The following is a 12,817-nucleotide window of genomic DNA, read 5'->3' on the forward strand; positions in this document are numbered from 1 at the left end:
AGGCTCATGATCTCCCCTGACATAGTCTTTTGATTAGGTTTTCAGTATCAGGCATGTATTCCCTCCCATAGAGCAGGCATCCAGTCCAATTAGAGAGCAGTTGGTCTCCTCCAGAGCAGACATGTCATGATTGCACCTGTTTGGTCATTTAACCTGTCTGCCAAACTTGAGTCTTCCAATGTCCACAGTTTTCACCACTGATGACTTCTGTCTCCCATAGGGTTGCATGCAGTGCAGCTTTTTCCATTTTTCAGTTGTCTGGTCTATAGGGAGGAGTTCAATTCAACAACAGCTTGATTTCTCAGTGACCTTGCTGCCCAGGCATGTGAAGTCTTCAGTAATAGGTGTTACTATCTGTTATTCATGGGAAACCAAGGCAATAGCCTGTAATGTTTTGGGGGCAACAGGGACCTCCCTGGCCAACAACTCACTGGAAGGTATCCCATCCCTGGCACTGAAACTTTTCTAGTAGCAATCTATGGCTTCTGGATGTGCCATTGTCCAAAAAAGCAGGCTTTCATATGCCTTATTCAGAATATATTGAATGTTGATTTACCCTCCTCCCACCCTTCTCTTACTCAATCTCTTCCCCTTAATTAGTCCATTCCACTCCCTGTAAAATGTTCTACTTACATATATTCAATATCATCCCCTAAAGTCCTACCCTCTCCTTCCCACTTATAGCCTTTTTCTAACTTACTGGCCTCTGCTACTGATTTTTGGTTCCAGCTCACACACAAGTCAAAACATCTGTAGCTAGAATCCACATATGAGAGAGAACAAATGACATTTGGCTTTCTGGGCCTGGGTTACCTCACTTAGTATAATCCTTTCCAGATCCATCCATTTGCCTGAAAATTTCATAATTTTCTTTTTCTTTTTCTTTTTTTCTTTTTTTTTTTTTTGGTTTTTCGAGGTAGGGTCTCACTCTAGCCCAGGCTGACCTGGAATTCACTATGAAGTCTCAGGGTGGCCTTGAACTCATGGCAATCCTCCCACCTCTACGTCCCAAGTACTGGGATTAAAGGCGTGAGCCACCACACCCGGCTCATAATTTTATTTTTCTTTACCACTGAATAGAACTCCATTGAGTAAATGAACCACATCTTTACTTATTATACATTTCTCTATTGAGGGACATCTAGGCTGGTTCCATTTCCTAGCATTCTGAATAGAGCAGCAATAAACATGGTTGTGCAAGTATCTCTAAGGTAGTGAGAAGAGTCATTAGGATATATGCCTAGGAGGGCTGTAGCTGGATCATATGTTAAATTTATTTGTTAGCTTTCTCAAGAACCTTCTCACTGATTTCCACAATGGCTAGACCAGACTACATTGCCCTCAACAGTGTAGAAAGGTTTCCCTTTTTCTGCATACTCACCAACATTTATTGTCATTTGTTTTCTTGATGATAGTCTCTGACAGGAGTGAGATGGAATCTCAAAGTAGTTTTTACGTGCATTTCCCTGATGGCTAAGGATGTACAACACTTTTTTATATGTTTATATGCCATCTGTATTTCTTCCTTTGAGAATTCTATTTAGTTCCATATCCCATATTTTAACTGGGTTGTTTGATTTCTCCTGGTTTTGTTTTTTGAGATCTTTGCATATCCTGGATATTTATCCTCTGTCAGATGTATATCTGGCAAGGATTTTCTCTCATTCTGTAGGCTATCTCTTTCTCTATTCACAGTGCCCTTTGCTGTACAAAAGCTTTGTAATTTCATGATATCCCAGTGGTTAATTAGTCATTTTATTTTCTGAGCAATTGGAGTTATATTCAGAAAGTCATTGCATATGTCAACATGTTGAAGGATTTCCCTTAGCTTTTTCTGTACCAGTTTCAGAGTTTCTGGTCTGATATTAAGGTCCCTGACCCATTTGAATTTGATTATTGCACATGGAGAAAGACAAGGATCTATTTTCATATTTCTGCATATAAATATCCAGTTTTCCCAGCACCACTTGTTGAAGAGGCTGTCTTTTCTCCAGTGAATATTTCTGATATTTTATTAAAAAATCAGATGGCTGTAGCTGCCTGGCTAAACATCTGGGGCCTCTATTCTGTTCAATTGACCTATGTGTCTGTCTTTGTGACAGTACCATGCTGATTTTCTTACTATGCCTTTGTAATATTACTTAAAATCTGGTATGGTGATACCACCAGCCTTATTTTTGTTGCTCAATATTGTTTTGGCTATTTGAGGTTGTTTTGTGCTTCCAAATGAATTTTAGGATTGTTTTTTCTATTTCTGTGAAGAATGCTGTTGCAGTCAAGTTTGTATTGCTGGTAGAAATCATCCAACCAGGAACAGCAGATTCTCTGATTTCATCCTCTGTGTGTTTGTTGTCAGTATAAAGGAAAGCTACTGATTTCTGTCTGCTTATTTTGTACACTGCTATATTGCTTTTAGAGTTTATCAGCTGTAACAGTTTTCTGGAAGTATCTTTAGGATCCTTAATGTATAGAATCATATCATCTGCAAATAATGATAATTTGCACTCTTCCTTTCCAATTTGTATCCTTTTCATGCATGTCTCGTACCTTATTGCTACAGCTGAGACTTCCAGTACTATATTAAATAAAAGTGGGGACAGTGAACACCCTTGTCTTGTTGCTAAATTTAGTGGAAAAACTTCACATTTTCCCCCATTTTTAGTATTATGTTGGCTGTAGGTTTGTCGTAAATAGCTTTTATTATGTTAAGATATGTTCCTTCTATTCCCAGGTTCTGTTATACTTTTACCATTAAGAGATGTTGGATTTTGACGAATGCCTTTTCTGCATCTATTGAGATGATCATGTGACTTTTGTCCTTCAGTCCATTTATATGATGTTTTATATTTATCAATTTGTGTATGTTGAACTATTCCTGCATCTGCGGGATAAAGCCAACTTGGTCAGGGTGAGTTAATTTTCAGATATATTCTTGTATTCAGTTTACCAGCATTTTGATCAGAAATTTTGCATCTGTGTTCATGAGGGAGATTTGTTTGTAATATTAGTTTTTTGTTGTTGTTCTGTCTTTGTCTGGCTTTTGTATCAGGGTGATGGTGGAGTCATAGAAGGAGTGTGGTAAATTCATTCCTTTTCTATTTTAATGAAAAGTTTGAAAAACAGTGGTGTTAGTTCTTCCATGAAGGTCTGGTAAAATTTACCAGTGAATCCATCTGGGCCTGGAATTTTTTTAGTTGGGAGACATTTTATAATTGCTTGGATTTCTGTACTTGTTATAGGTCTATTTAAATGGTTTATCTCATCTTGATTTAACTTCATAGGTCATATGAAGCAAGGAAATTACCCATTTCTTTCAGATTTTCAAACTTAGAGGCATATATATTCTTAAAGTATGTCCATATAACTTTCTGAGGTATCTGTTGTAATGGTGTCTTTTTCTTCTCCAATTTTAATTTTTGTCTCTTCTATCTTTCTTCTGGTCAGATTTGCTAAGCACTCATCAATCTTGTTTATCCTTTCAAAGAACCAACTCTTTGTTTCACTGATTCTCCTTATCCCCCTCCCCTCTAGGTTGCTTTGGCATGGTTCCTATTCCACCATTTTACCCAGAAGTCAATCTGAAGGGTTTTTTTTTTTTTCTTTTTTAGATGGGAAAAAATGACATTGATCAATGATACTGTTTGAAGTGTGTGTGTGTCAAAATAGCTTGAGTTTCCATTAAAAGTCTAGAAATAGAATAACTTAAAAAAATAGATGAGGAAATGGACTGGGAAAAAATAAAGCAAAATAAGCCCTAACCTAAAAGGGGCAAGAGAGTAAAGAGAAGGGAATAGGAAAAAATAAGTTACATAGAAGATTTGACAGACCACAAAAACAGTTACATTTTATCAACCCATATAAATCAAGCTGCATATTCTTTCTCTATGAGGAACATAGGTAAGCATAAAAACATAAAATGATCGAAAGTCAAAGAATTATAGAAATATACAGGCAATGCTAAAAAAGAAAACTAGGGAAGACAATGAAAGGGTGCAAAACTTTAATTTGATAGGATTAACAAATGTTTAGAGTATAGAATGGTGATTATTGTTAACAGTAATGTATATTTGAAACTTGCTAAAAGAGTAGAACTTATTATGTTCTCACCATAAAATTGAAATATGTGAAATAATATAATCATTTCACAATGTATACATACATCAAAACTTCACCTTGTAAACCATATATAGAATATATACCCATATAATTTTAGAATTATAGTTTAATAAGGCTTGGAAAATGTGAATAAAAATTAGTTTACCTCTTCTCCCCAAAGGAAAACTAATATAGCTAAATTAATGTTTGACAATAATTTCTTGTCTTTTGGTAATGCTGAGGCTTGAACTCAGGTACTCATACAACTAGTCAGGCACTCTACTACTAAAATACATCCTTAATCAAAAAGTATATCATCTATGGGTGAAATATGAAATTATTTGTAATGAAAAGGCTACTTTTTTTTTTTCTTGAGGTAAGGTTTCACTCTATCTCATGCTGACCTGGAGTTCACTATGTAGTCTCAGGGTGGCCTTGAACTCAATCATCCTACATCTGCTTCCCATGTGCTGGGATTAAAGGTTTGCACCACCACACCTGGCTCAAAGGTTACATTTATTTGGATAATTATTATGTTCTCAGTGTGTATATCTTCTGAAAGTTGATATGCTGAAAATTTACCCCCAAGATAGTGGTTTTATGAGATAGAATGTTTGAGAATAGAGTAGGCTATTAAGTCAACCCCTCAACATAGTTAGCACACTTTTGATTTAGACCCAAATGGGTCTTTGCTTCCTCTGTAATGTGATTATACATTGAGAGGGTGCCATCTATGATCCAGAAAGTGGGCCTACCTAGACACAAAACTAATGGTGCTTTCATTTGGACTGTCCACCCTCCAGAATTGTGAGCAAAAATTTTCTGTTGTTTATAAGCTAATCATTCTATGGCATTTTGTTATAGTATAGTATAGACTAAGACATGATACAAGTCAAAGCATGTATGCACTTAATGAGGACTAAAAATAGATAAAGCAAAATTGGGCAGAACTACAAAGTTACATTGATAAACCCACAAGCATAGAGGGAGATAAGAAGCCCTAGTAATGCAAAACTGAGAGATAGGACAGACAAAATATCTGTAATGATATATATTTGAAAAGCAAACCAGCATTAGGGAAATGACTGGTTAAGACCATTTGCCACGTAAGCTTGAGTGTCATTCAAACTAGAGACCACCAAATTTTATTCCCCAGAACGCACATAAAAAAAAGCTTGGTTTGCCCATGGAAGTTTGTGATCCAAGTCTGAAGAATATAGAGACCAGAGAATTGGTGTAGGCCACAGGGTTCACTGATAGACAGAAAATCTGGGTGAAGGGAGTGACTTAATCTCAAGAAATACATAGATGAGGGATGAGAGGAAGATACCCAGTATTCTCTTCTGGCCTCTGCATGCATGCTTATGGGGCATGAACATCCACACATATGTAAACATCACACACACCACACCACTCACATATTCTATACACACACATACAAAAGCAAGAGAAAACCAATAAGCTTAAACCCCTCCCAGTTGTATATGTATTCTTTTACAGTATATGTATTCATTTTAAAGTATATGTATTATTTTAAAGTACTTAAGATACAACTTATTTTTTTTTCTTAAGATACATTTTCTAACCAACAATAGCATAAGCAGATGTATTTACTCTTCAGTAAGCAACCTGAAGTCAAGGAACTGGAATGTACTGATCACTTCTCTATAATACAACTAAATTTAAAAAAATCAGTAAACATGGGCTGGAGAGATGGCTTAGCGGTTAAGCGCTTGCCTGTGAAGCCTAAGGACCCCGGTTCGAGGCTCGGTTCCCCAGGTCCCACATTAGCCAGATGCATAAGGGGGCACACACGCCTGGAGTTCGTTTGCAGTGGCTGGTAGCCCTGGCGTGCCCATTCTCTCTCTCTCCTTCCATCTGTCTTTCTCTCTGTGTCTGTCGCTCTCAAATAAATAAATAAATAAATAAATAAATAAATATTTTTTTAAAAATCAGCAAACAAATATAATTAGAAAAATACTACTTATTTTTCTCTCTTCAAACCACATGTTTCTGAGCCTAACAAAAATATAAGAGAAATTAGAGTCTATTAGAAATTAGAAAATATTAAGGTAATAAAAATGTGACATATCAAGTCTTTAGTGATCTAAATGAAACAGGATTTGGTTGGTCAGCCATCCGCCACTGCAACAGAACATATGAAAGCATCCATTTATAAGGAAGAAAGATTTATTTTGGCTCATGGTTTCAATTCATGGTCACTTGTGTATATTTCTTTTGGAATTGTAGTGACAAGAATATCATAGGGTAAAATGTGGGAGAACAAAACTGAATACCTCATAGCAAACACAGAAAGAAAGGAAGAGACTATGTGCTAATATCCCCTCAAGTTATCCCTATGCAACAACATTACTTCCATTAGGTTCACCTCTTAATGGTACCACAACTTCCCCAAGAACCCATGGCTGGCCATCAAGTTGCCTACAACAGCTATCATGTTTAAGGTTAAAAATTTGAAACCATTTCTCTTATGATCAGAAATAAGACAAGGGGTCTATCACCACTTCCATTCAGCAATGATAGATACTCAGTAGATGATAGGTGAATGATACTGCTTGATAGGTTTGGAAAAGAAAATATTCAAATCAGGTCTCCACTTGCTAGGATTGCAGATCAGCCATATTAAACCTATAACTCTTTCATGGCCCTGTGTCCCTGGGCCTCCACTACCATCAGTAGGGACTGTGTAACCAAGGGTACTCAGTAGGATTGGGTAATAAGGGCTCAGGTGAGCTCCTTTCCTGCCCCCCACCTAAAGGTCTGCACTTGCTGGGATTAGGGAATAGCCACATGAAGCATACAACTCCCTACACATCCTGTGTCCCTCAGCCACCTTCAACCAGCTGTCATCAGTAGGGACTTGGGAGCCCTAAGTACTCAGTAGGATAAGGTGACCAGGGTTCCAGTAAGCTTCTACAACCCTGGTTCTGGTTTCTGGAATTGGAGTTAGCAGCACTACTTATAAAACCCCCTTCCTGCCCTGCACCCCTGATCCTCTTCATTGGCCTTCAGTAGGGTCAATGGAACTGATTGCATTCCAAAGCTCCAGTGCTCAGTAGGACAGGAGAATCAGGGTCAAGGTGAGTTCTGCCCTGCTTCCTACCTTGCACTCTTTAATCTGGTCTGCATGCATGCACTTCCCTGAGTATGGATTCCCTAGCTGCTCACACTCCACAGTCTGGGCACTGAGTAGGCCAGGTCTTCCAGGGCCCAGCCCATCTGGAGACTGCACACACAAAAAATAGCCTGCACAGATTCAAATGTACCCATCAGATAGACTGCCATCCCACACCCACCTTGATCAAGGATGGTCAGGCTACTCAATAAAGGCTCCACAAGAACTTCTCTAGCCACATTCTTAGCAAGATAACAGACCTTTCTTGAGATAAGCAAACTCCAACACACACACACACACACACACACAAACATTCAAGAAATCAAGGCCAAAATATCCCCACCAAGAATGCCTACTCTTGTATTTGAAACTACCAATGAGAACTTACAGAAAACTCCAGACATAGAAAATGAAGGTGTGGTAATCATTAAGCAAACTTAATGACATTGTGAGTAAACCACTGGATAAAACTGACTAAAAACAACAAAAGAAATCAAAAGGTTACTGAATGATCTGGAAGAGAATAAAAAAGAACTCAACACATGGCTGAATAAAGTAGAAGAGACTTAAAAAGAACTCAATACACAGCTGAATGAAATGCATGAGATACAAAGAAAAATTTTCTCAATGATTAGTGGAATAAACTCAACAAAGACATGATCAAATACAGGAAAGAATTCCAAGATACAATATAAGAGTCAAATCAAGAAATGAAAATGAAGCTGGAGAGATTTCTCAGTGGTTGAGGCACTTGCCTGCAATGTTTAATGACCCAGGTTAAATGCCCCAGTACCCATGGAAAGAGATGCACAAAGTGGTGCATGCATCTGGAGTTCATTTACATTGGCTAGAGGCCCTGATGCATGCCTTCTCTGTTTTCCTCTCTCTTTCACTGCAAATAAATAAATAAAATATTTTAAAAGCATTTATTTACTTAAAACTCAAAATGAAATCTAATAAAGAGGTGGAGATGCTGATGAAAAACCTAATGAAAAACAACAATTAAATAATTCATTTAAAGGAAATTTAAAAAGCCTCTCCAACAGAATACAACATGTAGAGTACAGACTATAATAATTTAAGGACAAGCAGAGGAAATACACTAGGGGATCCTAAATTAATCACAAGTACAAAAAGAGTACAAACACAACATGAGGTAAATGTAGGGCACTTTAAAAGGGCCAAAGATTCAGATCAAGGGCATACAAGAAGGAGAAGAACTAAGATCAATGGCACAGAGAATATCTTCAATAAAATTATAGAAGGAAATTTACTCAATCTTACAAAAAAAGAGGCCCATTCAGGTGTAAGAGACACATAGAATGCCAGATAGACAGGACCAGAGAAGAAATTAACCATTACATTTAAAACACTAAGCACAAAAAGCAGAGAGTACTAAAAGCTGAAAGAGAAAAACAACTCATTTCTTAAAAAAGATAAATCCATCAAAATTACTTCTGATTTTTCAGTGGAAACTCTAAAAGCTAGCAGGTCCAAGGACAGTGGATTTCTAATTTTTACAGACCATGGTTGCCAACACAAACTAGTATACCCTTAAAAACTATTCTGTATAATAAAAGGTAAAAGAAAAATTTTCCATGATAAAAGGCAGCTTTATGAATATATGGGCACCAAGCTAGCCCAACAGAGAATGGGATACTTTACAATGAAGAGAAAAGAACAAACATACTGAAGATGGTATAGGAGGAAAAAATAATAATCAAAACCAGAACAGATGTGAATGCAAATGAAGATTAAGAAAACACCAGACTCCACAGACTTCAACATGAATTCAACACTTACCTCTCAACCCACCTTACCATTAAATACATATACCACCTAGGGTGAAAGGATGGAAAAAGATATTCCAAACAAAGACAACAGGAATTGAGCAGGTGTGACTACACTAATATACAACAAAATAAATGTTAGATGAAAAGTAATCAAAAGAGATAAATAAAGTGATTTTATACTCATTTAGAGAACAATTCAGGGCTGAAGAGATAGCTCAGTGGTCAAGGTGCTTTCCTGCAAAGCCTAATGACATGGGTTCAGTTTCCCAGGACCCATGTAAAGCAAGATGCACAAAATGGCACATGCATCTGGAATTCATTTGCAGTTGCTGGCCTATTTATTCTCTCTTTCCCTCTCTGATTGAAAATAAATAAAATATTTTTTTAAAAAGAACAATTCAGCAAGATGATATTATGATCATAAAGTTGTATACACCAAACACAGATAGACTAAATTTTATAAAGCAAAATCTACTAAATATTAAATTATATATAAATCCCAATATAGTAATAGTAAGAGAAATTAAACCCCCACTCTTTCCACTAGACAGATCATCTAAACAGAAAGTAAATAGAGAAACAATGGAGCTGAAGAACTTCATAGATCAAATGGACTTAACAGAAATCTATAGAACATTCCAACATAACTCTAAAGAATACACATTCTCAGCAGCTGATGGATCCTTCTCTAAAATAGAACATACATTTGGACATAAAGCAAGTGTCAACAAACTCAGGAAAGTAGACATAAAGCCCTGTATTGTACTAGACCATAATTCAGTAAAGCTAGAAATCAACAATGAGAGAAACAACAGAAAATACACCAAATCCTGGTGAATGAACAACTCACTATTACACAACAAAAGGGTAGTTGAAGAATTCAAAAAGGAAATAACAATATTCCTAGAACTCAATAAAAATGAAATCACAACATAACAAAACTTTTATGGGACACAATGAAGGCAGTGCCAGAGGGGAGTTTCAGTTTCAAAAATAGAAAGATATCAAATAAAAAACTTCATGACCCATCTGAAGGCTTTAGAAAAGCAGAAACAATCCAAGCCCAAAAATATCAGAAGGGGGGGGGGGAACCCTCATGATCAGGGCAGAAATCAATAAACTGAAAATGAAGAAAACAATTCTAAAAACTGATTAAATTAAGAGGTGGTTCAAAAAAAAAACCTAAGATTGATAAGCCCCTGGCCAAATTGATCGAAAGAAAAAGAGAGAAGACTTTAATGAACAAGAATAGAGATTTTAAAAAATGTTACAACAGATACCAATAAAATTGGTAGAATCATAAAAACATATTTCAAAAACCTATATTCCAGAAAATATGAAAATCTAGAAGACATGGATGAATTCCTTGACTCATATTACCAAAACTAAACCCCAAAAGACAAATAATCTGGACAGACTAAACATCCAATATGATTGGAAAAGGAATAAAAAGTCTTTCACTTCCAGAGAAAAGAACAGGCCAAGATTGCCAAATTCTATCAGATTTTTATTGAAAGATTAAAACCACTCCTCATCAAGTTATTTACAAATAATTAAAGAGGAGGGAATGCTCTCTGACTTCATCTATGAAGTCAGCATTACATTAATACCAAAACCAGAGACACAAGAAATTATGGACCAAAGTTCCTGATGAAGGTATATCCAAAAATTCTCAATAGAGGGCTGGAGAGATGGTTCAGCAGTTAAGGGGGTTGCCTGCCAAGCCTAAGTCCCAGGTTTGATTCCTCAGTACCTATATAAGGCACAGTGACACATGCAACTGAAGCCCTATGCACTTTCTCTCTCTCTCTCCCTCTCTCTCTCTCTCTCTCCCTCTCTCTCTCTCTCTCTCTTGCTCTGCCTTCAAATAAATAAAATATTTTTTAAAAATAAAATTCTCAGTGGAATTCCTGTAAATCAAATACAGGAACACATCAAATGTATCATCTACCTCAATCAGGTAGGTTTCATCCCAGGGATACAGGGAAGGTTCAACAATGGAAATCAGTAAACATAATACATCACATAAAAGAGTTAAGGACAGGAATAACATGATCAATAACAATAGATGCAAACAAGGCCTTTGATAAAATACAGCATTCCTTTATGAATAAAATACTGGAGATGTTTTAATGGATGGAGGGGTCATATATCAGTATAAAAAAGGGTGATGTACAAAACAGACCTAAAGACTATATCATAGTAAATGGAAAGGGGGGATTGAAGCATTTCCACTAAGGTCTGGAACAATACAGGGGTGTTCACTTTCACTACTGCTATTCATCATAGTACTTGAAGTCTTAGCTCAAGCAATAAGACAAGAGAAAGAAATAAAAAGGATACAAATTAGAAATGAAGTCATATTAGCCCTATTTGTAGATGATATGACTCTACACATAAGTCACCCAAAGACTCCACCAAAAAATGCTTAAGGTGATGAATTTCTTAAGCACAGTGGCAGGATATAAAATCAACACACAAAAATCAATAGTGTTTGTATATACTAGTGAGAAACATGGAGAAAGAAATCCCTGAAGCAGGAACATTTATAATAGTCACATAAATTAAATATTTTGTAATATCCCAAACCAAGGAAGTAAAAGAGTTCTACAATGAAAACATTAAAACAGTGAAGAAAGAAATTGAGGAAGACATGAGAAGATGGAAAGACTCCCATGCTCATGGATAGAATCAATATCATGAAAATGGCCATCCTACCAAAAGCAATGTACTGATTCAATGCAATTCCAATAAAAATTCTAGCAATTCACCAAGAGTATGGCACACACCTTTAATCCCAGCACTCAGGAGGCAAAGGTAGGAGGATCACTGCTGTGAGTCTGAGGCCACCCTAAGACTATATAGTGAATTTCAAGTCAGCCCGAGCTAGAGTGAAAACCTAACTCAAAACAACAAGAAAATTCTAGCAATTGTAGCAAAGCTGAGCATGGTGGTGCACTTGGGAGCCCTAGGTAGGAGGATTGCTGTGAGATCAAGGTCACCCTGAGACTACAGAGTAAATTCCAAATCAGCCTGGGTTAGGGGAGAGACCCTTCCAGAACCCCCACTAAAAAAATCTACCAACATTCCTCACAGAGTTTGGAAAAAGTGGTCTGGAAATAAATATAAAAACATAAAAAGGTCTCAGATAGCCAAAAATATACTTAGCAAAAAGAATACTATAGGTGGTATCACCATACCTGAATTCAAGATATACTTCAAAGCTGTAGTAACAAAAACAACATAGTACTGGCACAAAAACAGACACATAGATCAATGTCATAGAATAGAATAGAAATTCTAGGTATAAGTTTTAGTAACTACAGGCACCTGATATTTAACAGAGGCTTAAAATGTGCACTGGAGAAAAGACAGCATTTTCAAATATAGTGCAGGAGAAATTGGATAACTACATGTGAAAGAATGAGCCTAGACTCTCTTCACACCCTACACAAGAATCAACTCCAAATGGATCAAGGACCTCAATATCAGGCATGAAACTCTAAAACAACTAAAAGAAAAACTAAGAACACTCCAAGATAGACATAGGGAAAGATTTTCTGAATAAGCCTCAATAGCTCAGGAAATGAGACAAACCCTGAAATGTTGGAATCTCATGAAACTAAGAAGCTATTATCAGCTAAGCAAACCTTCAAAAGAGTGGTAGCAAATCTTCATCAGCAATATGTCTGACAGAGGTTTAATATCTAGAATATACAAAGAACTCAGAAAACTAAATAATGGAAATTTCCATCAATCCATTAAAAATGTGCATGACTTTTGGCCAAGATGG

The sequence above is a fragment of the Jaculus jaculus genome, chromosome 9 (genome assembly GCF_020740685.1).
Source record: "Jaculus jaculus isolate mJacJac1 chromosome 9, mJacJac1.mat.Y.cur, whole genome shotgun sequence".
Classification (NCBI taxonomy): Eukaryota; Metazoa; Chordata; class Mammalia; order Rodentia; family Dipodidae; genus Jaculus; species Jaculus jaculus.